This window comes from Prinia subflava (genome assembly GCF_021018805.1).
Source record: "Prinia subflava isolate CZ2003 ecotype Zambia chromosome W unlocalized genomic scaffold, Cam_Psub_1.2 scaffold_22_NEW, whole genome shotgun sequence".
NCBI classification, from domain to species: Eukaryota; Metazoa; Chordata; class Aves; order Passeriformes; family Cisticolidae; genus Prinia; species Prinia subflava.
In genome coordinates this window covers 3722464-3746849 of record NW_026960606.1, presented here as the reverse complement: position 1 = coordinate 3746849, position 24386 = coordinate 3722464, and positions in this window count along the sequence as shown.

The following is a 24386-nucleotide window of genomic DNA, read 5'->3' as shown; positions in this document are numbered from 1 at the left end:
CTTGGAGTCTCTCACTGGTTTTGCTTTCAAACCAGCACATGGGGCTACCACAGAGGAAATGTACTCCCTCAACATCTGCCCCATCTCACTTATCTCCTTCACCCAGTCCGCATGGTTTATCTCCGAGGTAGGCTGTGGGGCAGGGGCAGGCTCTGGGGCAGTATCCTTATTCTCTGGGGTAGGTATCAGGGTGATTATCCAGGCCAATCTCCCCTTATCTCTGAATGCTAAACAGAACAGGCATACCAGGAACACCAGCCACTGTATGATATCACTGGCATTTAGAGAAGATGTAAACCCTTCAAAAACTGAAGGAGTAGACCCAAAGATCTGAGGGAAGGGTTGGGAAAAAATTCCCCTGGTGTCATTTCCTCACAGTAGCTACCATTGTTAAAGTAACCCCAAAAACACACTGTTACTGTGTGATAGCTCTGAATGAATGTGCCTGCCTTCCAGAGGAAGTTAAAAACCATGAATTCTTTACCTTATTAACCCATAAAATAAACTGGATAACAGCCACAGTAGCCGTAGCTATAGTCCCCACGTTTAGATAAGGGCCTGAAAATGGGAGGAACACAGCCACAACCACATGTCATTCAAACCAAGTTAAGCTAGTCCACATTATTAGTGTGTCCAACGAGGTCTCTATATGAAGCCAGGGTCTCTATATGGGGCCGGAACAGAGCAACGCAGATACAACCAACGTGGTTATAACATACGTTCTCCCCTTTATTCTCGAAATGGCTGGTTTTATACAGTGTCAGATAGTTTACAGTTTCAGGTGCATTTCTATTGGCATTCAGCATGAGAAAGAATGCAAACAATCTTAGCCTAAGGCAGCTACCGTGTTTCTACCCTAACTGTCCTAGCTAAAGCATGCACACACCCTAATTTCTAACGGCGCCACAGGTTTATCTACTACTACACGGGCCCAAATCTGAGGCCCAGTTTTGGGATAGCTCAACCTACATTCTATAAGACATCCTGCTCTTGCTACACAGTGCTGGTGAGATGGGTCCAGTCTTCCTCTGAGGATCCGGAGGAAAACAGGCTGCTTGGTGTTCCTACATCTCAGTTTTTATCTTGGTAGAAACAGTTGGCTCCCCCCTCACTGGGTGGAGCTTCTCACAATGGGATGATGTAATATTATGGTTCGTGGCTTTGGGAGGGGGTCCCCGAGCATGCAGCACCTCAGGGAGCGACACTTCCCCCCGGAGCTCTGATCCTCTCAGCTGTTGCTTCTCAGGGTGCAGAGATGACACAGAGGCGAGACAGGTCTTGGGGTGAAGCTGAGGTGGTTTATTGAAGGTGTACCAGAAGCCCAAGACCCTGAGCAGCAGTCAGACAGTGGGTTTTATGAGGGGGTGGTGCAGAACAGACAACCCATGAGGGCACAGCTAGGGCGGAGTCCAAGGTGGAGTTTACATCTTACAAACTTATCAGGGGGAACAGGGGAGGGGAATGATACACAGGGACAAATAGGACATCGAGTAACTAAAGATTGATAGGGAAGGTTCTGGGGAGAGGGATAGGAACACAGGGGATTGACATTTGGGAAAGGAGGAGGTTAGGGAGAAGATAGGCACCTGGGGGCCAATAAGAGAGTCTCTAAGGAGTGGCTAGCTAATAAGTAAAAGGGATTGACATATAATTGATTGAATAGCAATTAGGGTACGAGTCAAAATATAATACAAGCTGATACAAATAAAGACAGGCACCATTATAGGGAATGGGGGAAGATATGCTTAGGGAAGACATACAGCAAATCCTAAAGCATAATCATAATTTCAAGCAAACCCCTTATGATTGCTAACTCACACATAAAACAGAAGGCTAGCCAAGAACCTAAAGCAAAAGCACACTGCAACAATGTATTGTGTCATGTCACTGGTGAGCCTTAATGGCCCATTAACAGAAGATACCCCCCCTGATGGTGGATAGTGGTGAAAGAGATAACACTGCCCCACCTGGTTTTAACAGCTGGTCTATTATCAGAAAGCATCTGCCCCCCTCCCCCCTGGAGTTACAAGAGATAAAGAGAAAAAACATCTCCCCAACTGGTTTCAACAGATGAAATAGAATACACATTTTTTTGGTTACATAACCCAAGACACTGAAGTAGAGTACAGCTGGCTGAGCTGTCCATGCAGCTTCAGGCTGGTCTTACATGGGAAAAAGGGATCTTCCTGTTCTCATTTCTCTCTGCAAGGAAGGTGTTTCCTCATCACCCCTTTGCTAGCTCATGGCTGCTCCTGCTCTAGCTCTGCTGGGTTCTGTGTAGTCAGTCCCATGGAGAAATCTGCCCTTATCTTACTGGACCCAGGCTCATGCAGAGAGCCTGTTATGTGTTTTCCTGACTTGTTTGTAGAGCAGTAAAATCCCTTGAGGTTGTTTCCACTGCTGTTTCCTTCCTTTCATCTGAACTTACAAAGCTGAGCTCCTCTCTTCCAGTGTATAGCTGCAAAGGTGGGATCCTATGAGACCCAACCACCCTTCAACCACCAGGGCTGCCTGGGGTGTCAGAGTAAAATTACAGCCATTATCTCCAAATCTGCACTTCTGCAGTTGTCCCCTAAATCCTGGAATCCCTGTCAATAAAAGAGAAGGGGAAAAATAAGTATTCTCAGTAAGCAGTGTACCCTCTCAAAGAACTTACTAGCACAGCAGTTGGTGAAACTTGGCTGTGTTCCTGTTCAAGACTAAATGAAATATGTTATTTCAATTTTTTATTCACTTTGAATGAGTTTTATGCAGTCCCATTACCTTGTCTTCAGAGAACTGGTTTCTAAGACTTCACTTACTTGTTTACTTCTAGATTCAATTTTATCAGGCTTTGTGTCTTCAGTGCTTTTGAGGACAATCAGACAATCCCTTTTCTCGTTCTTGTATATAACATGAAAAACTATTTTGTGAGGAGACACTGTGGGGAGACGGAGATAGTGCTGAAGGCAATCTTGCCCTTGATATATTGCAGCTGTGTTAATTATCCTAGAGTGGGAACAGCCTTGCCCTCCCAGCTATGGGTGTGATAAAAGAGTGAGTTAGGAGGTAGGGAGTGAGTTACTGTCTGCTGGCTGTGTTGTGAGGAGGAAGGGATAGGAGGCTGTGCAAGGGACAGAAAGGGTAAGGCACCATATGAGAGACAGACAGGGTTATGTGGCTGTGCTAGGGACAGGAAGGAGCGAGCTGGAACTGCAGAAGGGAGAGAGAAGAAGGAGAGAAAGAGCCAGAGCTGTGTGGAGCTGCTCGTGAGAGACTACAGAGAAAAGGTATGGGAGACTTTGAGATAATGAGGTGCTGATGCTTGAAGCCTTCAGATGTTTTTATTGAAGCACCCTGTGTCATGGCCGTCTCAACAATCACACTATTTCCCTCTTTTACTAAGAAAAAAAATCACCATCCTGAGTTGTACTGTGTGACTTTGGTGGGAGAAGGGTTTTTTTTAGCCACTCAGAACTGGAAATCTGACTTAAAAATGTGTAAATCAGGATCCAGAGTAAACCATCTGTAGAGCTGCACAAGTGGAGCAGCAGCTGGCAGGCACAGCCCCTCCAGCTCAGCTCCTGCCTTTGCATTCTGCTCATGGGAGCTGGGTAGGAGTCTATGCTGCCAGAGGGGTGCAGCTTGCCAAATGATCTTGGCAGCCAAATACCCACAGCCTGTCTAGGAGGGGTAAATGAGAGCAGGATTTGCCTGCTTTCTTTCAGTTAATCTCTCTGTTTAGAGGAGCTCTGTGTTTTTCTGGATGGCACACTGATGTTCAAGAACTCAGAACTATTTGTGAGGATGTTACCAGTCTGACAGCAGCCTATAATTACTGAATGTCATGACGGCAGCACTGGAATCCAGGGGCTGCTGGATTCATGAGCCACTTGGGGGTATCTCAGCAGTAAAATGATACTTGGTGTGACTAAAGCAAGTAAACATTCACAACAGGCTTAATATAATCCTTGCGAGTTGTCCTGCTGAAACAAAGGGAAGCCTTAGTGTACTTATGCAAAAATATCTGTACTTTTGAAGGCATAAATATCAATCCAGTGTAATAATTAATTTATATTCACATTGTGGTATGTTAGTTTATGTAATTATCCATGCTAAGGGGATCTTTACCCACCTAAGTCAGTGTGTGTTGTGATGTCAGTGCAGTAGGTGCTCGTACTTAAACCATCAAAGCCCCTTTTCCTGTGTTTGTGTAAAGGAAACTTTGAGACAGACAGTAGGTGTGGTATTAACATGATCTTCAGTTTATTTATTTATTTATTCTGTTAGAATACTCGCCTTATTTGTGTTAGTTCTAAGTTAATCCAGGTTTTGGACCATGACCCTGTGAGGGCGGATGAGGCAGGTCACTGTAAAATCAGCTGTGTGTGTTGCCTTTCGATGGAAAGGCAGGCGACTTGGTTTTAGAAAGCCAGCATGGCGGCTCGACTTTCTCCCGAGCCACTCGGGCCACTGACACGCTGACACTAATGTGGTGGACGGCAAATGGCGTTTATTGGATCAGCACATGGGGTTAAATAGTCTAAGGGGTCTTTACTACGTCAGAGGGGGGGCGGAGGGTTCAAGGTGAGAGGCCAATGGGGTTAGGAGGGGTCACTACCGAAGAGACGGGGGGAGGGTCCTTATCTTTCCGTGACATCGCGAGATCTTCTGTTCGCCTTTCTTTAACACACACATCTCCCCCCCCGCCTCACAAATAAATGAGGCAGTTAAAACATAGGCATTAAAAAAGGGGTACAAGGTAGTAACTTAACAAGGAGAACAAGGGGGGTTTGGAGAACTTGAGTAGGTTTTGCGAGGCAGATCAGGCAGACTTCGTGACTGGCAATGTTCATAGTTTGATTCACAGCATTTGTTGTTGTCTGGTGCGTGACTCTTGGGTGCTCTCGGTTTGTCCCTTTCTTCTGGAACTGGAGTGTACACTTTACGGGGGCGTCTCACAGGAATGTCTTGTAAACAGAAACTCACAATTTTTATTAGTCTTATTCTGAAGATCAGGCTTGATCGACTTAAGTAGACACTACTTGAGTCTTCCCTCCCTTTTGACAGCTGCGTACTTTCTCTCCGTGAGTACTAACTTTCAGCCCTGTTTTCATTTACTTACCTTATTTTTGATTACAACCTGCGGGCCCTCTTCTAATGCTCGGGTGGCCCAGTGCTTTTGAGCAGGACTGTTTGTTTCATCTCCCCTGGGGAATTGGTTTAGTGCTAGCAGGGCAGTTGCCAGCAGCCGTGCTTGATCTCCTGGGGGAATGGCATTGGTGAAACTCTCTGACTTTGCTAGCACCTCTATTCTGGTTTTGAGGGTTTGGTTGGCCCGCTCTACTATGGCTTGACTTGTAGAGTTGTACGGAATGCTTTGCACTAAAGTGATGCTTCACTTTGAGGCGAATTTTTGCACAGGTTTGGAGGTAAAATTTGAACCATTGTCAGTTTTTATTTGCTTGGGGATACCAAGCCATGCTATGGCGGTCAGCTAGTGTTGAATCGTGGCTTTGGAGTTAGTTTTGGAGTGCTGTGTGGCCACAATCACTCTGCTGTAGGTGTCTACTGTCACTGCCAGCCATGCTATGGGCTTCAGCAGTTGACATAAGGTGAAGTCCGACTGCCAGATTTCTGAGGCTTTGAGACTTCTTGGATTGACCCCACTGGTCCACAGGGGTGACTTCTGGCAATGAGGGCAGGTGGCCACTACATGTTTTGCGTCTGCTGTCGAGATCCTGCACTTCTTTGCTAGAGCTTTGGCTCTGATGTGGAGTGACTCATGTAGTTGGCGAGCTGCCTGCAATGTCTACACTCCCTTTGCTGCGGCGTCTGCTTTGTCGTTGCCGGTCTGGAAGAAGCCCTTGACTGGGTTGTGGCTGTTGACATGAATGACAGACACGGTGCCCTGTCGTGAGGAGAGCGCTTCTTCCAGCATTGTGGCTGCTGCAGATGTTGACACACCTGGTTTCGACATGGCTAGGCACAGCCTTGCTACGAATATAGAATCTGTCATGATGTTAAGGTGTTCATCTTGGAAGAGTCTGCACGCCAAGACTACAGCTGCTGCTTCTAGTTGTTGCACTGACAGTGTTGGGTCACATGCTTTGACACAATGCCACTGTTCTCCGGTCTGCCACACCGCCGCTGCGGTGGAAGTCGCAGAGGAGGCATCTGTGAAGACCGTCGGTCTTGGCAGTGGTCGGTCTATGACTTTTGGTGGCAGGTCTATGTCAACAATGGTTAGTAGCTGAGTCTAAGGTGGTCTGGTGGCGTAGCAGATTTCTCCTCCGAAGCCAGTGAGGGCAAGGGCCAGGTGCTCTGACGCTGCGGTTGACTCTGTGGTCAGCTGCTTGCGGAAGGGGAGATGGATTCTTGTTGGTTCAGTTCTCAGATGTTTCAGGGCGAGTTTCCTGCCTTTCATGATGTTGGCGACGCATTCGACTCCCGGTGAAAATGCACGAGCTGGTTTTCCGAGGACGACCTATTGGATCGGCTGGGCCTTCTCAGAGGGTCCTTGGGCCAGTGCTCCCACTCCTCCCTTCTGAGTGAAATGGACGTACAGATCAAGGGGCGCACTTGGGTTCTACCTGGCAAGTGTGCCAGTAGACATCTGATGTTCAATGAAGTCGAGGGAGCTTGCTGCTTGTGGCGTTAGCTCTTTGGGTTCTCAGGGGTGCTTTCCTTTCAGGAGATCATACAAGGGGTCCATGACCTCGGGAGGGATCAGGATGATGTTGCGGAGCAACTGCAGAGATCCCACGAGTCGCTGCATGTCATGGAGTGTCATGATGTCTCGGCAGACTTTTACCTTGGGAGGGGTCACGTAGGAGTTTGTGATCCCCACTCCCAGGAAGGTCACGCAAGGTCTTCTTTTGATCTTTGCGCTCACAATATCACAGCCGTTTGCCTGGAGAGTCTCTGTGATTGTGGACACTAACTGATCTACTTGGCTGGCTGATGGTGCAGCGATGAGGACGTCATCTATGTACTGAATAATGGTTGCAGCAGGGTGGGAATGTCGGACTGGCATTAATGCTCTGTCTACGGTGATTTGGCATACCGTAGGGCTGTCTACAAAACCCTGTGGTAGCATGCACTATTGGAAACGGAGGCTGGGTCGCTCGCCGTTTGGGAACACGACAGAAAAGGCAAACCGTTCTTTGTCCTTGGGGTGCAGGGGTATCGAGAAGAAACAGTCTTTGATGTCTAGCACTGCGCATGGCTGCCCTTCGGGGATGGCTGAGTTCATGGGCAGCAGTGTCTGAACAGGACTTATAGGTTTGGTTGTCTTATTTACTTCCTTGAGGTCGTGGATGAGGCGATAACTTTTTCTAGACTTTTTGGGGATCACAAACACGGGGGTGTTCTATGGGCTGGTGGAAGGTTCTATGTGACCTTTTTGCAGCTCACGGTCAACTAGTTCCAGCAAGGCTGTCATTCGAGGCTTTGGCAGGGGCCACTGCTCTACTCATACAGGGTCTGACGATTTCCATGTCAGTTTGATTGGCAGCGGTGGGTGCACGGCAGTGGCCCTCAGGATAAATTTGTAATCTTTACTTTTAACATGGCAAGGACATCTCTTCTTATCAAGGGTGGTGAATTTCGCAAAATGTAGGGGTAGATTGCCACAGTTTGCCACTAACTGGGTGCTTCTCCACGCCCGGGTCTGCCCTTCCACTCCGTTCAATGGGGGTACTTCTTTAAATTGCTAATACCGGGGCCAGTATGCTTGCGGGATTATCGAACAGTCTGACCTCGTGTCTCTTCAAAACTGAAGCCCTATGACATGGGGGTCTCGGCTGCCATAAAGGCGACACGTTCCCCAAATCACCAGGGGCTCCTTCCCGATTTTCATGGCTAGGGCCACCCAGGGGTCCCGCTCTGGGGCGACTCCTGCTGGCCCTGTGCCACAGGTGTGGCTTGCGGCGGTGGTGCACACGAGGGCGCCGCTGGCGGTGTTGTGAAATCTTGCCATTGTGTCGCTGTGGGGGGTGCAAAACTGGCTGTCCCCTGTGGGGGCATGGGGTATGAGGGTTCTCCGCCCTACTGGGGGTTGGCATAGATGGGCCGCCTCGCATTCGCAGCGGGAGGAGGCAGGGTGCGGCCCGCACGCCCCCTCCCTTTCCCGTTTCCTTGAGGCCGGGACCTGCAGTCTTTGGCAAGGTGCCCCTTCTTCTCACAGCTCCAGCAGGGCCTTCTCGCACGGGCTTGGAGCGGGGGCATTGCCGGGGATGGCTGTGCTGGCTGGGGACAGCTCACTGCGATGTGGCCTGCTTGGCCACATTTGAAACATGCCATCGCACTGGTTTTGGTGCGGACGGCTGCCTGAATGGGTGTCAGCTGCTCCTCTTTTACTACATGTTTAATCATGTCGGCCAGGCTGGCTCCAGCCGGCAAGGAGCGCAGAATGTCTTTGGTAATTGAGTTACATTGTTGCTGCAGGCAATCAGCTACTACGGGGCCTTTCGCCTCTGGGGGCAGGGTAGACGAATCCACCGCTGCCTGAAGGCGATCCACAAACTGCGTGAAGCTTTTGCTTTCACCCTGTTTTATGGTGGACCATGGAGAGGGCCTGGCCACCACTCGGGATGCAGCTCGAATGGCCTCCCGGGCAGCCCGGGTGGTGGCTCTGACCTCCTCAGCCTGCATGTTAGCGGCTTGTTGCTGAGGGGTTATTATGTCGTCATGTTTTCTCATCAGCCTGGATAGGCTGGAGTTGTGCAGTGGCTGCCCTGCTCCAGAAGACTGAGCCAGTAAATTTGTACAATTGTCCTTCTACTCTTGTTTGAACACAATCATTCCCGCCCCATCAAATATCATACGTCCTATCTGTTTAATGTCAAAAGGGAGCAGATCAGACTTGCCAAAAAGGCCATCCACCAGAGTGGAGACCATGGCTGAATTCAACCCTTTTTCTGAAATTGCTTTTACGATTGTTTGTATGTCTTTGGGATTTACCGGTGTATATGTTTTTTGCTGGTTACCTTCTGGCCCGGTAACCTTTACTGGGAAGGCTTTTACTGCGGCTGCCGGTGCCCATTCGGCGCAAGCTATTTTTATTTTCCCCCAGTCAGTGAACTGGGCCGGCTCGTATTTTGAACTCCTTCTGGAGTGGCTTAAGGTTTTATTAGGTCTTGCTCTAGCCCTTGCTAGCTTCTCTGTCTCTAAATTCCAGTCAGTGTCTGACAGTTCTCCTGAACTGCTGCTGCTGGTGGTTTCCGACCGAGAGTCGGAAGCGCACTGCCAGTGCACTTCCGGGCTCCCGTGCCGTTTCGTGCGGCTCTGGTCCCGCCCCTCCCCTCGGGGGTGGCGCCACTCCCGCCCCCTGGGCTCGCCCTGCCTCCCGCGGGGGGAGGTCTCTCTCTTAAATGGTGACAGTGTTAAACGCAGCTCCCGGCGGGGCGTGTTCTCTCTGCCACTGTCCCACGCGTGCGCGTTTGCAAAAGCCCGCGGTTCCTAGCCGAGCACCCGCTCCCCGCCGCTCCCCCGCGCGCACGCGTCTGCGAGAGCTCACAGCTCCCGGCTGAACGCGCGCTCTCTGCCGCTATCCCGTGCATAGGGCTCTGGGGAAAGCTGCCTCTCTGAACCGCGCATGTGCTCTCCGCTGCTCTCCCGCGCGCACGTAGCCGCAGAAATCTGCGGCGCCACTCCAAGCATGCACTTCCCCCCTTCCTGCTGCTCGTACGCGCCAGTAAAAGCCCGCGGCTTCTGTCTGAGCACGTGCTCCTCTCTCTCTTCCCCGTCTTTCCCCCGCGCATGCGCGTCGGCGAACACCCGCGGCTCCGGGCTTTCCAAACCAAGAACATCTAGACCCCGCCCTTCCCTGCGGCCGCCGGCGCGAGTTTCAAACACGTATGGCGGCGGTGCCGCCCGCGTGTTCTCCCGTGCCACGTGCTCGGCATCTCTGGCCTCACTTGCCAATCTCTCCCAGAAAACCCTCGCATGCTGCCGCGCCTCGGGCACCAAAATGCCGGCTGACGGCGAAGAGATGCATGGGGGACTCGTGGATTTTCGGGAAGGTTCCGTGGGCGAGGGGGAGGCCGGCGGGTTCGGCGGGGGGGCCGGGGGGTTCTCTGAGGGCACCGGGGGGTTTGGACTCGGGCTCCGGGAGGGGGGAAGCATGCCTGGCTCCTGCGGTTCCCCACCCTCGGACAAATAATTTTCGGATGCCGTTTGCATTGTAGCCCCCACCCCCAGCTTGGGGGTAGCTAGCAAACACACGCGCACGGTGCTCCAGGTTTCCTGTTCTTCCATCGCCTTGCGTAAAGCCTGTTCGACCTTTCCCCACGCCTTGAGGCTTTTAGCGCTGCCCGTGGATTTAGTATCCTCGGCTAGGGCAACCGTGCACCTCCCCCAAACCTCCGAATGTAATACATCTACCAGTCGTTCGAAGACCCCAAGCTCTAATAACCTTGCTATAGCAAGTTCAAAACTCTTGAGCTTGCACTCAATTCCCCACTGTTTATGAATCGAACTTATGACCTTCGCCATGGCTTCTATTGGCTGGTCCGACGGCGTCCTGTCCACCTAGGGTCAGATACTTTGTCCTGCCCTGGCCGCTGCTCCTGTCCAGGTGAAATTCCCGATTCCCGAGCGTTTTTTCCTCCCGGGTTTCGGCCCCACAATGTTGCCTTTCGATGGAAAGGCAGGCGACCTGGTTTCAGAAAGCCAGCACGGCGGCTCGACCTTCTCCCGAGCCACTCGGGCCACTGACACGCTGACACCAATGTGGTGGACGGCAAATGGCGTTTATTGGATCAGCACGTGGGGTTAAATAGTCTAAGGGGTCTTTACTACGTCAGAGGGGGGGCGGAGGGTTCAAGGTGAGAGGCCAATGGGGTTAGGAGGGGTCACTACCGAAGAGACGGGGGGAGGGTCCTTATCTTTCCGTGACATCGCGAGATCTTCTGTTCGCCTTTCTTTATCTAACACACACATGTGTGTTACAGGAGATGCTGCATTAGGTCTGTCCCTTATCGCCTCTTCCATATTTCCAGCTCAGCAATGCTCTTGCTTTAGGCTGTCGTAATTTGATTAAACCCCGATTTGTCTAGAAAGGTGAGTCACCTGTAATTAGCACATTAAATGAAAGACCTGTGAAAAATGTGAAATGATTAATTAATGTTCTTATGGTAAATTAGAAAACTATAAAACTGTATAAATTTGTATTGGGTAAAAATCTGTTTTAGGAGACCTTGTAGCAGATGGTGAAACTAACAACCCTGAAAAAGCAGGCGCCTCCATTCAGAAAGGAACAAAGGATTTACGGGAAAGCCTGCAGCCTTCTCAAGTACCGGGAGGAGACACATCAAGATAAGGTGGCCCAGCAACTCACACCTTGGTTGCCACCTTCACAGACTATCAAGCAACATCATCCATATCTCGATCATTCATCAACCATAAAGATCTATAGAAATTGGACATTAACATATGAACTGAGAAAAGAACGCTTTTCTGCCTGGTCGGAGAAACTCCTGAATTTGTATAGCTAGTTGGGAAACAAAGGGAAATATGGGGAAATACTGCCGAGGGCAGAATAAAGTGTATAAAAACCAAGCCCCGAACCAGGCAAATTTGTGAACCATTGGGGGAGATAGCAGACTGCCAGGTTCTGTATCTCACGGTTCACCCTTGGCATTTTCCCGGGAAAAACTCTGTCAAGTGTCTCCGCTGTTGGTGGGTTTATCGAAATTCTGTAATTCGATCTTTATTAATAAACCAAATTATTATTTTAAGTAGAATATCGTATTGGCATTTATAACAGACCTATGAAATTTGGTACTGAAAAGCAATCTCAAATTCAATAAAAGTTTAATTCCACATTTACAAGCCCTGATGTTTTCAGCTCTCTAATCACTGTTTCCTGTCAACCACAAAAGTCTTTTCATTTCCTGGAGTATGAACACAAACAACTGTGTGAGAGCTGCAAGCAGGCACCAGGGCTGAGCTGCTCTGTGTAGGACACTGCACGGAGACCATCTCATTTCAGTAGGAAACCTAGGATTTTCATGTTTCCAAGACATTTTATGGAATAACACTACTGGGAAACATCTTATCAGTCTGTTGATGTCCAGAGAGATTTGACCAGACAGTAGGTGAACTAAGTCAGTATCCACCAAGTTTCCAAACTCTGATGGTCTGTATTTGGTGGTGTCCAGGTGTATTTGAAAGGAACTTAGCTTCTGGAATAATTCTAGCCATTAGGAAGCTTTGGGGAATGTGCTGCCAGACCAAATCACATGGCTTCTGTGAAAAATATGGGATGTTAATTCGTGTTCTTATGGGTTATGACATGTTAAGAAATTATGAAAACCACTGTATATATGTTATATGAGAATATAGTTTCAGTCTGCCTTGAAAATTCGCTGAGACAGAAGCAGGCACCACCCAGGAATTTCATTTAGAAAGGAGACAAAGGATTTACTGGAAACCTTGGCCGCCTCTTTGGCATCAGGAAAGGACACATTAAGATAAGCTATCAGTCTTCCCCTCCCTGGATAACAGAGCCATCAGAGCACTATCATCAGCTATCGGAGCACCTCATAAAAAGCGTGGAAGCACCCCGTCATCAGAGAACCATCATCATCAACATCTCCCGAGATGAACTTTTACTATTAATAAACTTTGGTGTCCATTCACTCATGGGAAACTAAAAATTTACACCCTGCACCAGAGGAGGAAACTCTTTTCAGCTAATTGGAGACGACTATGAATTCGAATAACTAGCTTGGAAACAAAAGGACTATGAGGAAATTTTTGCCAGAGGCGGAATAAAGTGTATAAAAACTAAGCCCCGAACAAGGCCAATCCGTGAACTCAGGGGGAACGGCAGTTGACCAGATACTGCGTCCCAGTTCACTTTTGACGATTCCCGGGTCAATTGTCAACATAACTCCGCTGTGGGTGGTTTTGCCGAAATTCTGTAATTCGATCCTTTTTAATAAACCAAAAATTATAATTCTAATTGGACTACTGTATTGGCATTTATAACACTCCCTTGTCATGGAGAGGTTTGTCTCCAAGAGATGCCTCATTGTGAAGTCAGGGACATTGTGGGGCAAGAAGAGCTGTTGACCAGCTCACCCTTTTTTGTCTCATGTCTCTACAGCCAGTGACCCAGGGAAACAAATAGGAACTGCTGAGCTTTGTGATGCTTTTCTGTATGGGAAGAATGTGGATGTTGGCCAAGGTGGTCTCCTGAATGACTCAACAAAAAATAAAAAGACCAGCAAGGTCATTTCACAAAGAGATTCCCTCAAGAATGACTTTATTATACACCTCTGTAGTTCCAGAAAAACATCAGCCAGACAGTGAATTAGCTTCTTGGAGAGAAAGGGTTTGATGTGTGCTTTCCTGTGTCAACCTGAAGCATACTAACAGTAGTTGAGGTGGGGAAAAAAGGCCAAAACAGTGACCAAAGTGCTCTAGCTCTGCAGGGGCAGTGCAGACTCAAGTCTTGTTTATGCCTGTCAGAGGCAAGGTTCAGGCACTGGAAGCTGTGCAGTAAAGGGGAAGAGATGCCTCTGTGGGAGGTGTGTTCTCTCCCTTCATTGTGTAGCTCAACACTGTTATGTTTGAGGAGCTTTTTGGGGGGAGGGAAGCTAAGAAAATATTGGACTGTCAGCTGAAGGACTGATGCTGCTTGTATGTACTTACTAACATGCAGCAATATTACCTCCAGAAATATTCCTAGAACTAGAAAGTCCAGCACTTGAAGGATTTGTGGAACAATGATTTCCTATAAAGACAGAGATGCAACTTTTATATCAATCATGCTTGAGATTTTTTTTCACTTAGCACATGCAGAGTCCATTAGACTCAAAGCAATTCAAGGATAATGATATGAGCACAAGGAAAAAAAAAAAAGGAAATTGAGGGATGTGCTTTTAACTCCAGCAATCTGAAGTGTCAAAGATAAATAATACATAGATTGGCATTGCTTTCTAAAGCTGACTGCTGAGTCTGATGGAGATTTTAATGCTGAGAAACCACATGTGCCCCATGGAGAGTTTGGAGTCAGGTCAGTTGTGCCAGGGAGAGCTGAGGTGATGGGGAGTTCCTCTCCACTGTACAGCACTGGGGGAGGCCGGGCTGCTCTTCTGATGACAGCAGGCTCCTTCAGCACCCTCTTTTGTCAGGTTGCTGTGTTACTCCTGTTTTAATCATCTCCTTGCAAGAATTTACAGTCTGCTCATGCAGCAGAGAGGAGGGGAGGGGACAGTTCCCTTTGTGAGGCTGAACTCTCTGCTGGGGAAGGGAAGCAGCTTGAAAGGAAGGGCAAGGTTTTCCTCTGAAGGTTCTTGCTACATGGAATAACACGATCCTGTGTGACTTTTTCCAGGCTAGTTGGCAGGAGCTGTGGATGAAATGACTGAATCTAAAGGAGGCAGTGGCACTTGCAGGGCCCAGATAGTGTGGGGATGTGCTGGCACCAGGGACCATAAAGGAGAGAAGGAGGTGAGAGAGGTTAATGTGGTAGAAGGTCCTTGGAGACAATCTGCGACAAAGTGGAGGAAGGGGAGCACCAGAGAGAGGGGGAAAAATGAGGAGCAAAGCCCGGGGTGGGCTGTCCACCCAGGAGCAGGGGAGGTCTGTCCTGGTCACAGGTGTCTCCTCTTGTCACCTGGACCTGCTTTCCACAGCCCCAGCCTCATCCCATTCACCCAGGGAAGAGCCCTTCTCCTGTGCTCTGCTTGCCCAGGTGAGCAGCTCCCGCACCTGGGCAGGGACCAAAGGCATTTTGACAGTCTCTTGCACTGAACTTGCTCCAGCAAGGTTTGATGGGCTGCCACCAGCCTCATCCATACTCATAACCATGATAGCTTTGCACTCACAAAAAATTGGATTGCCTGGCTTCACAACCTTTAATAGATAGTGTGTGGCTCTGTGTGATTCTAACAAGGCAGATAACAGACATCCTACAAGCTGGTGGCAGTCATACTGATTTTGAGTAATTCTGGTTTCTGTCTTTTGACCAACTATCACTTTCTATTGTGATAATTGAAGTGCATTTTCACACTGTGGCAGGAAGCCCTGATTTTCTGTGTGCGATACACTGAGTTCCCACATCACAAGGGGAACTACTGGGAAATCCATAATTGCAGGGCTTTGGCAACCTTTAAATATTTCCGTGGTTACTGAGGGGAAGGAGTTTCCCATTGGTTGATGCAATAATTATTCCAGTGACAAGGATGAACATGATTTTTGAAGTTGTTTGAGTGTTATTTGGATTTAACTTAATTTTGTAGCTCTTAGAGTACAATTTCCATACAAGCTGTTTGTTGTTTTCCATTAATGGGAAGCATTAAAACTTTGGCTAATAGTGCCAGTGGAATGATGTGGAAAACTTTACCAGTGGTGCTTTTGCATTACTTTCAGGGGAGTGAGGAAAGCCATATTCTTGGGACTATTTGCCTTCACTCTAATTTGTGTCTGTATTTCATGTCTGTGTTCAAAAATTGTGGTTTTACTGATAAAAATCCCCAGAGAGGAAAAATCAAAGTTGTAACAAACAACTATGAATTTATGTCTTTGGCGTATTCATGTGGAAATGAATGTACTGAGATCCTACATGGCCCAGCTCTGATCAGCTGGTGCCTGGCTGATTTTGGGGTGCCTCCATAATGTTCCTCATAGTCAAGATGGGACAAAAATTGCCTGTGGACAGGCTGGAGGGGCAGACGGGGAGAGGGAAGGCCAGGGGTTGTGCGTGTGTGGGGGAATGCTGAGACTTCCCTTCTAGAACTTTTCCATGAACAAAGGAGGACATTACCTGAAGAAGTGGCTTATGAAATATTGCTCAGTTTTCCAGCAGCAAGGACATGGCAGTAATTCTGGAGAGAGCCCCAGCCTGTAATGCTCTGAGGTTGCTTGTGCAAGGGATGTGAAATAATGCCAGGTATTGGAACCTACTTTCCTTTTGTGCTTGTTTTTGACTCCTCTTATTTTCTTCAAAGAGCGTCTGTACAGGACAGCATGGGTGTCTCTGTGCCAGGTGACTTCTTGGTGCATTTGCCACTTGGGCCTGACAGTTACTGGAGTTAAAGATTTAGAGCTCAGTACTTGTGCCAATTTTTTTGGCCATTTTAAGTCTAACCCAGCTTGATGAACAAACCTCCAAATTTGTATTATACAATGAGTCTCAGCATGTTTGTTTTCTCTAGGGAAGTAAAGACAAGTATTAATATTAATGTCAGACTGGATTTGAACTGAAAGCATCACAGGAATTGTTTTATAGGCTAGTACTCTGGCACTGGGTTGTTTGGGCTTTTTTTTTTCCTTTTTTTTTTTTTTTTTTTTTTTTTTGTTGTTGTTGTTTTGTTTTGTTTTGTTTTTTGTTCCTACTCCCTCCTGCTGACTGCCCACAGCCCCAAATTAGGACAGCTAGGAATTTTCTGGTTGAAAAAGCTCAAACACAGTTAACTTTCCTATGTCTCTGTGCTAATGCCAAAGGCACATGAATAAAAGCAAGGCTTGAAGCACAAACTGTGGCAGCTGCAGACAGAATCAGACTGTGTGTTGAAAACTGGGCACATGAAAATGCATCAGGTTTAGCCAGGATGCAGCCCAGAGGGCAAAGTTAGTTCATTTTCGGGGGCTGTGTGTACAGATTGATTTATTTTTAATTGGGACAGCTTGTGCTGCCAAGGGTTAACACATTCACAGGTTCATGGTCCACTCAGGAGTGTGGTGTGGTTGAGGGGCCAAATGCTGCACTACTGACATAACCAAGCCCACCTTCTCCTCCCACGAACTGCACTGATGCTGACAGCATCTAGACTTCAGTGTGGGTGTAAAACAAAGCCTGATGTGGATGTGGGAATATTTCCATGGTTGTGGTCAGCTTTCCAATGGTCCTCAGGTAAATCAGCAATGTGCAGATGCTGTGCTTGCACAAGCAAGTGCAATCCAACCCAGTGCTGACTCCTGGCCCCGCAGAAAGGTGGGGAACCAAAGGTGCTTTTCTCATCAGCCCCTTTTCATCACTTGCAGTAAAACCTTTGGGAGAACCTGGGGTGGGAATTGAATCTCCTTCCCTTTCCCCCCACCTGGCTGTGGTATGGGGTCTGGCCTCTCCCCTCCCCTCTGATCCATGGATTTATCTTGCCCTGATGTGGTTTGGGATGACTTGGAGCAGTGGCATACAAGGTTAATGGAAATGTTCTGTAGTCCCTTCAAGTCCTCCTGGTGAGATAATGTAATACAGATTGATCTGCACCATTATCTGCCTGCCCCTGCTTCCTGGAGGCCTTGACAGCATGGCAGCCTTGCTTATCTGCTTTATTTATTTATTTTAAATGGAGGAGCATCTTGGTTTGAAAGACAGGTATCTGCGAGGGAGGGGCAGGACCTCCCTAGGGATGGAGAATTCAAATCCCCTCCCTCCAAATTATTCTAATTTAGGAAAATTAAAGGGGATTTCAGACAGAGGTATGGGGATAGGAATAACAGTTCTTTACTGGTATGTATGACAAAGCAAACAAACAACAACTACAGCATTAGCAACAAAACAGAACCAGGAACCTCGAGGACTTTCTTTCACAAAGCCCAAGGCAGTCTGATCTCGGTGCCCCTGCAGGACTCTGAGAGACCGAGCTGGAACGGTGGAAAATCCTGGGCTGGTGGATGAGCTCAGAAGCTCCGTGCTGGTAGCTGGAACAGCAGGGATGTCCCGGCAGGGCAGGGACAGTGCAGGGCCACTGTAGTCGTGCATTTCTGTACCCGAGCAGGTGTTTCCATATAAGGAAGTGAAGCTAGAATTTTCTATAGCCTGCTCGCTGTAATTAGCTCAGTCCCAGCACAGACACAGTGATAGGGCTTTAGAAGTGCACCTCAAAGTCTAGTGTCCATCTCATTGGGCAAAGAACCAAATAAGCCCACCTAGACCATCGAGTACTAAAGGGCCTGCATAAAGGTACACGAAGCTTTTTAGGAGTGCCTTAGCCTGTGTAGCTGTGCTTAGTACACTGTGCTCGGCTTATCTCTTTTCATTTTGTAATGTTTATTATTTTTGCTGTTATTAAAACTTTTATTTTACAAAGCATATCCTAGGAAGCCGTCTCGCTATTTTATTAAGCCATTACTCCGCTAGCTAGACCCTCAGAGTTATCGGGAGAAATCCCGATAGGCCACAGCGTAGCAGAAAGCCTCAAAGCAGTGCCGAAGAAGCTGCGATGGTGGGACAGGGCCAGCCCAGCAGGGCAAGAGGAGGCGAGCTCAGAATTCCTGGGCACACGAGCAGATGATGATAGATTTCTCAGGATGGGATGGAGTGATGACTGTGAACTCTTCCCACAGCAAGCAGCAGCCCAACTGTCCTCTCTGATGCCAAGAGCAAGAGTGAGCAGCTGCCCCCAGCTCTGTCCTTTACCTCCCCCAAAATTTGCATTCTCTCCCCTCTCTGAGGGAAACTCCCAGAGACCCAAAAACAATAGGTGTAGCCTGGTGCTACAATCTCCTTTGGCTGCTTCTTTGTTTTGGTCAAGCACCCACAAGCACCCAGTAGTTAGTCTCCTAGCAACTTATGGGAAAAAAATTCTATAAGTAAAAAAAAAAAGGAAACAAATTTAACCCCCAACAGGGAGGAAGGATGTCAAATATCCCAATTGGTAGTTGTTATTTGATGTGGAAAATAGGGTTATTTAATTCATGTTCTATAAATAATTATAGACTGGAAACTGTAATATATTGTATAAAGGTATGTGTGTCTGCTCAACCCGCACGTTTCACGGACTTCTGTAAAGCACCTCTCCTGATCTCCCTGGTCCAAAAATAGAAGGTGAGAACACGAGGCACTGATGAGACAATGAACACGGACCAACCTACCCCTGCCTACGTGCAGCGAAAATTACCAGGACTTACACCAGTTGAATGCTACCTGCAGAGGAATCATCACACACTTCTACGACAGTTCAATTACTCAAAGCAAGGACTAACTCTGGACATTAGCATTTGAATGGGCCAAGGGATTCTTTCAGAATAAACAAACCTAATGGCCGGTGCTTAGTGGAAACAATGGGAGAAGGGCTGCCGAGGGTAAAATTAAGGGTATTTAAGTTAAGCCTCTAGGTGGGCAAGGTGTGAACCCAGCTAGAGACACATACTGCCAGGGTCCGTGTCTCTGGGTCACCCTTGACTCAGTTTTTCCCGGGAGAAATTCTGTCAAGTAAGTATCGCTGTTTGTGGGGTTTTGTTTTTTTACTTAAAATTCTGTAATTTGATTCCAAATTTTGTGATTTGAATTTTTAATAAACCAAATTATTGAATTTGGTAATAAATTGTCCTGGCATTTATAACATTTGAGAGAGTTATTTTTTTCACTTTTAGCCAGCCCCACTGATTTTTAACCCTTTGATGGCAGCAGCCTTTTCTGTCTGCACATGCAGTGTGGACTGTGACAGACACTGGGATGCTTTCCTGGAGACCAGCCAGAATTCCCCTACTTATCTCAGCCTCTCCATCATGTCCCTGTTTCTTGCTGCTTTTTAGAAACCTCTGAAAATTATTAGAAAATTTTCCTTTTTAGTGTTTGTCTGAGTATTGTTTGCCACAGCTAGGAAGTGCATCTGCACACAATAAAGTGTGTAATGAGAACAGAAAATACTGCATCAAACCCAGCTGATAAATTTTCTATGAGGTAAGCCTTAGGCAAGCTCTCTCTGTGTCAGAATGGAATGAGTTTCACAGTCATGAGAATTTCTCGTCTTCAACAAATCCTCATTACAACTAAACTGTATGTTCAAAACAATGTCTGTCCTGGGCCAGTGTACAAAAATAAAATTTAGAGCAAAGACAATTCCAAGTCACTACCTGAATATCTTTAAAAGATTAGAGGCATTAACTTGTCTATAAATTTACATTTTCCCCTTCTTCATTTTCCCCTTCCCCTTTTCCCCTTTCCAGCTCTTTTGGCTCAAGTGTTCCTGGGGTGGCCTTTGCCCTTAGATCAGCATGTGGTGGTGAAGTAGACATGCACTCCATGATTTTACCTAAGCTCTCTGTGAGCTTATTTGTGTGGTTGGCTGTTAGAATATCCTGTATCAAAAAGTTCCAGGATTGATTACAGGCTTTTCCAAATGCCATTTTCTTAGTTTTGCTCTGAGCCTGCTGCCAGGACAGGCATCCCTGGAGACAGCAGGTGTTTAAGGTGGGGGAGGAATGCTCCAAACGCTTTTGATGCTCCTTTGGTGCTGGCAATGAGAGTTTTGCAGAACTGAGAGATTCAGCCCAGGATTTTCCAGTGAGGCCTGTGGAGGTTGCTAAAGTGAAGAAGGGAGGCTCCTGGACCCAGCATGAGGCACTTTCCATGGGGATGGTGGCAACGATTGCCATGGTAATGTGATAACCAGCACATCCCTGATGGGAGGCTCCTCTGCAGCATTTCAAGGTTTCCCAAACCTGAGAGCTGCTCCTGAATGCAGCTGCAATTGTTGCTATTGCAACCAAAACCGTCCCCAAAATGTGGAATGTGAGCCCAGATGGGAACACAGTGCTGCCAGCAGGGCTGAGGAGCTGCTGCAGGCTGAGGGAGTGAGAGCCGAGTGTGGCATGGCAGGGACAAGACCCAGTTCAGGGCTTCAAGTGGCACAGCCATGGCTGGCACAGCACCCTGCTGTCCCACAGGCTTCAGGAACCAGCCCAGCCTGTGGCAGGGCTGTCACTTGCTGAATGTTGTGTTTTGGAGGCTGGTGGTTAGTTTATGAACGATGGTGATAAACACATTTTTTCCCTGCTTTTCCTAGACCTAAAAGTGTCCTTCAGGTTTGAATGTTTTAGTAATGCCTTGAGGAGAGGGTTTTCTGTAAACACCTGTATGTTTTTCTTTTATTTGTATCATATTCCATGTACCATGAAGGTTGAGAAATAAGTATTGCAAGCAAGGAGAGCTGAGACAGCACTGTGGCTGCCTGCCTGTCAGAGCAACTCCTGGGGGAGTGGGTGTTCTCCCGTAGCCTGGCTCAGGCACAACACTTCAAAATTTGTGCCGGGCCAGCTCAAACAGGCTGGTGTGCATGGGATTGGAATATCAATAAAGGCTGAAGTCAACTCAATGATTCCAGGGCATTGTAGTGAGGAAAAAAATTGCGTTTTCTGAAGGCTGAACTGTAGCTGCTGCATTTAGACAAGTACTTTAAAGCAGGGTTACAGTATTATTCTGTGTTACTAGGTGACCACTTTGTTGTTATTAGCTGGACTTTGCCTGCAACACTGGCACACATTCTGGATACTGTCTTAATCTCAGGAAGAAAACTAATCCATTTCAAGAAGCAAAGTGTTGCTTTCATTGTGTGCTCCAAGTCATTACTGTTGCTTTGCCCAGTGTGAGAATCTGAGCCTGCCATTGTGTAATTTCAGTGATTAAGATGGCTTTATATTGTCACTGTTGTCAGCAGTTCCAGTTTTCATCAAACAGTTACTTTTTGGTGTGGGAAATTTAGCATGCACATTGCCATGCTGAGTGCAAACTTCCACCTTAATATACAGCTTTATGTAGCAAAAGCTCATTCCTGCTCTGCCCAGGGTGTCTCTGTAACACCTCAGACAGACCAGCGAAAGGTAAAGGACTCACAGGGCTAGACCCATCCTGTAACTGGGACAGGAGCAGTTTTGCAGGATCAAAGAAATCAGTTTTGTAGGATCCTAGAGAGTTCACTCAGGAGCTGGGACAATCTCCTTTGCCTGACTATTGTTTCCAGTCTGGCTTGGAAGCAATCACTTGCTGATGATTCTTTCTAGAGGGAGGAATTGCTTCCTGTGCACATGGAGAGGAATTTTGAATGGTGATGGAATTGGAGATGTGACCATGCTTTACTCACTTCTGATGCTGCTGTGAGATTTCTGGTCTGCACACAGCAACTCCAGTGCAGTTGAGAGGGAGAGGCCTCCTCATTTTATTACTTCACTGCTTCAGAAGGCAGCACAAATCCAGCTGTTAGGGACATTTCCCTGGAGCTGTGTTCTTGGTGGAGCCGTTTTATGGCTTATCTTGGCATCCTTCAGGCAAATGCCATGGAATTACTTCTGATTAGCAAAAGAAACCCTTGTGTGCTAAGTAGGGACAGGCGCTGCGAAAGATCTCGGGATGTAACGGAAAGCGCGGGACCCTTCCCCCCCCAAGGTATGCAACCTCCCCTAACTCCAGTAGTTTTCCACTCCTTTACCAACCCTAGTTAGACCCAGCATCCCCCCTGTGACGTAGTATAACCTCCCTGACTATTTAACCCCACGATGTAAGGTAATAAACGCCATTTTGACCATCCACCACATTGGCCTAGTGTGTCAATGGCCCGAGTGACTCGGGTGAGGCCAAGTCGCCGTGCCGCTTCTTGAGACCAGGTCGCCTGCCTTTTAGCAGACGGCAACAATCTGGTGCCAAAACCTGGGAGAATAACCGGGCTACGGGGTTCGCCTGGACAAGAAACGGCGGCCGAAGTGGCGGGAACCGATTTCGGTGGGGGAGATGTCCCCGGACCCGTGAGCGCCATGGAGGCCATCGCGCAAGTCATGAGTCAAATTCATAAACAATGGGGAATTGAGTGCAAGCTAAGAGACTTTAACCTTACTATAGCGAGACTCCTGGAGCTTGGGGTGGTTCACCGCCCAGTGAAAGTGTTGCATTCAGAGGTGTGGGGGAGGTGCACTGCAGCCCTGGCCGAGGATACTAAATCCTCAGGCAGTGGCAAAAACCTCAAAGTGTGGGGTAAAGTTGAACAAGCCTCACGCCGAGTGACTGAGGAACAAGAAACTTGGAGTGCCGCTAGCAGATGTTTATTAGCTACACCGAGGCTGGGGGTGGGAGCGGCGACCCAGACCGCCTCTGAGGGCGATCTGTCTGAAAGCGAGGATTTGAGGGAGCGGGACGCCTTCCCCCCCTCTCTGATCCCAAATCCAAAGCCCCTGGTACCCCCAGAACCCCCCCCCGACCCTTCCTCCAAACCCTTCAGGACTCTCCCCCCCCGCAGAACCTTCCCAAAAATCCGCTGTGTCCCCGTCCATCACTCAGCCGCCGGTCCGCGATCCATTGTTGGAGGCACAACAGCGCGTGCAATCCTTTTGGGGTGAACTGGTGGAGGAAGCCAGAGATGCTGCAAATGCAGCTTTGGAGGAGACGTGAGAAGTCCCACCGCCGTATACGCCTGAAAATGACGCTGACCTGCAAGGGGATGGGCGGGGCGCGGATGTCCCCGGCGGGAAAAAACGGGAGCCGCAGACTTTTGCAAACGTGCATGCACGGAAGAGAGGCGGGGAGGAAGGGGGACAACGCATGCCCAGTCGGGAGCCGCGGACTTTTGTAAATGCGCATGCATGGGAAAGAGGCGGAGAGGAGGGAGGAGAATGCACACCCAGTCGGGAGCCATGCTCAATGCTGCTTCCATTAAAGGGAGAGACCTCCCCTTGCAGGAGGCAGGGCAAGCCCAGGGGGGAGGGAGGGGCACCACCCTCGAAGGGAGGGGCTGGGCCGAAGCCGCACAAAAAGGCACCGAAGCCCAGAAGTGCACTGGCAGTGTACTTCTGACTCTGACTCCGGCATCAGCAGCTCCGCCAGCTCCGGCGAACTGACGGGAGCTGACTGGGACTCAGAAACAGAGAGAGCAGAGCTAACGCGGTTTAAAGCGAAACCAAATAAAGCTTTAAGCCACACTGAAAGGGAATTAAAATACGAACCAGCCCAGCTCACCGACTGGGGGAAGATAAAGATAGCTTGTGCTGAGTGGGCCCCCGCGGCTACAGTCCAAGCTTTTCCAGTGAGGGTTACCGGGCCAGAGGGAAATGAACAGAGAACCTATACCCTGGTAAATCCCGAGGCTGTTCAGACAATTGTCAAAGCAATTTCAGAGAGAGGGATAAATTCAGCCATGGTCTCCACTCTTGTGGACGGCCTTTTTGGCAATGATGACTTGCTCCCCTTTGACATCACACAAATAGGTTGCATGATTTTTGATGGAGCAGGAATGATTGTATTTAAGCAGGAATGGGAGGACAATTGCGCAAAGCTATTGGTTCAGGCTTCTGGGGCAGGACAACAACTGCACGGTTCAAGTTTATCCAGGCTGCTGGACAAACATGATGAGATGGTTACCCCCCAACAACAAGCCAAATGCCTGCGGGCTGAGGAAGTCAGGGCAATGACTCGCACTGCCAGGGAGGCTGTTTGTGCTTCCTCTCAGGTTGTGGCCAAGCCATCGCCGTGGTCCACCATAAAGCAGGCAGAGAGTGAAAGCTTCACGCAGTTTGTAGACCGCCTGCAGGCCGCGGTCAACTCCTCCACCTTGCCTGCGGAGGCAAGGGGCCCCGTAGTGATCAACTGCTTGCGCCAACAGTGCAATTCTGTCACCAAGGACATTTGGTGGTCCCTGCCAGCCGGAGCCAGCTTGGCCGACATGATTAAACACGTTGCAAGA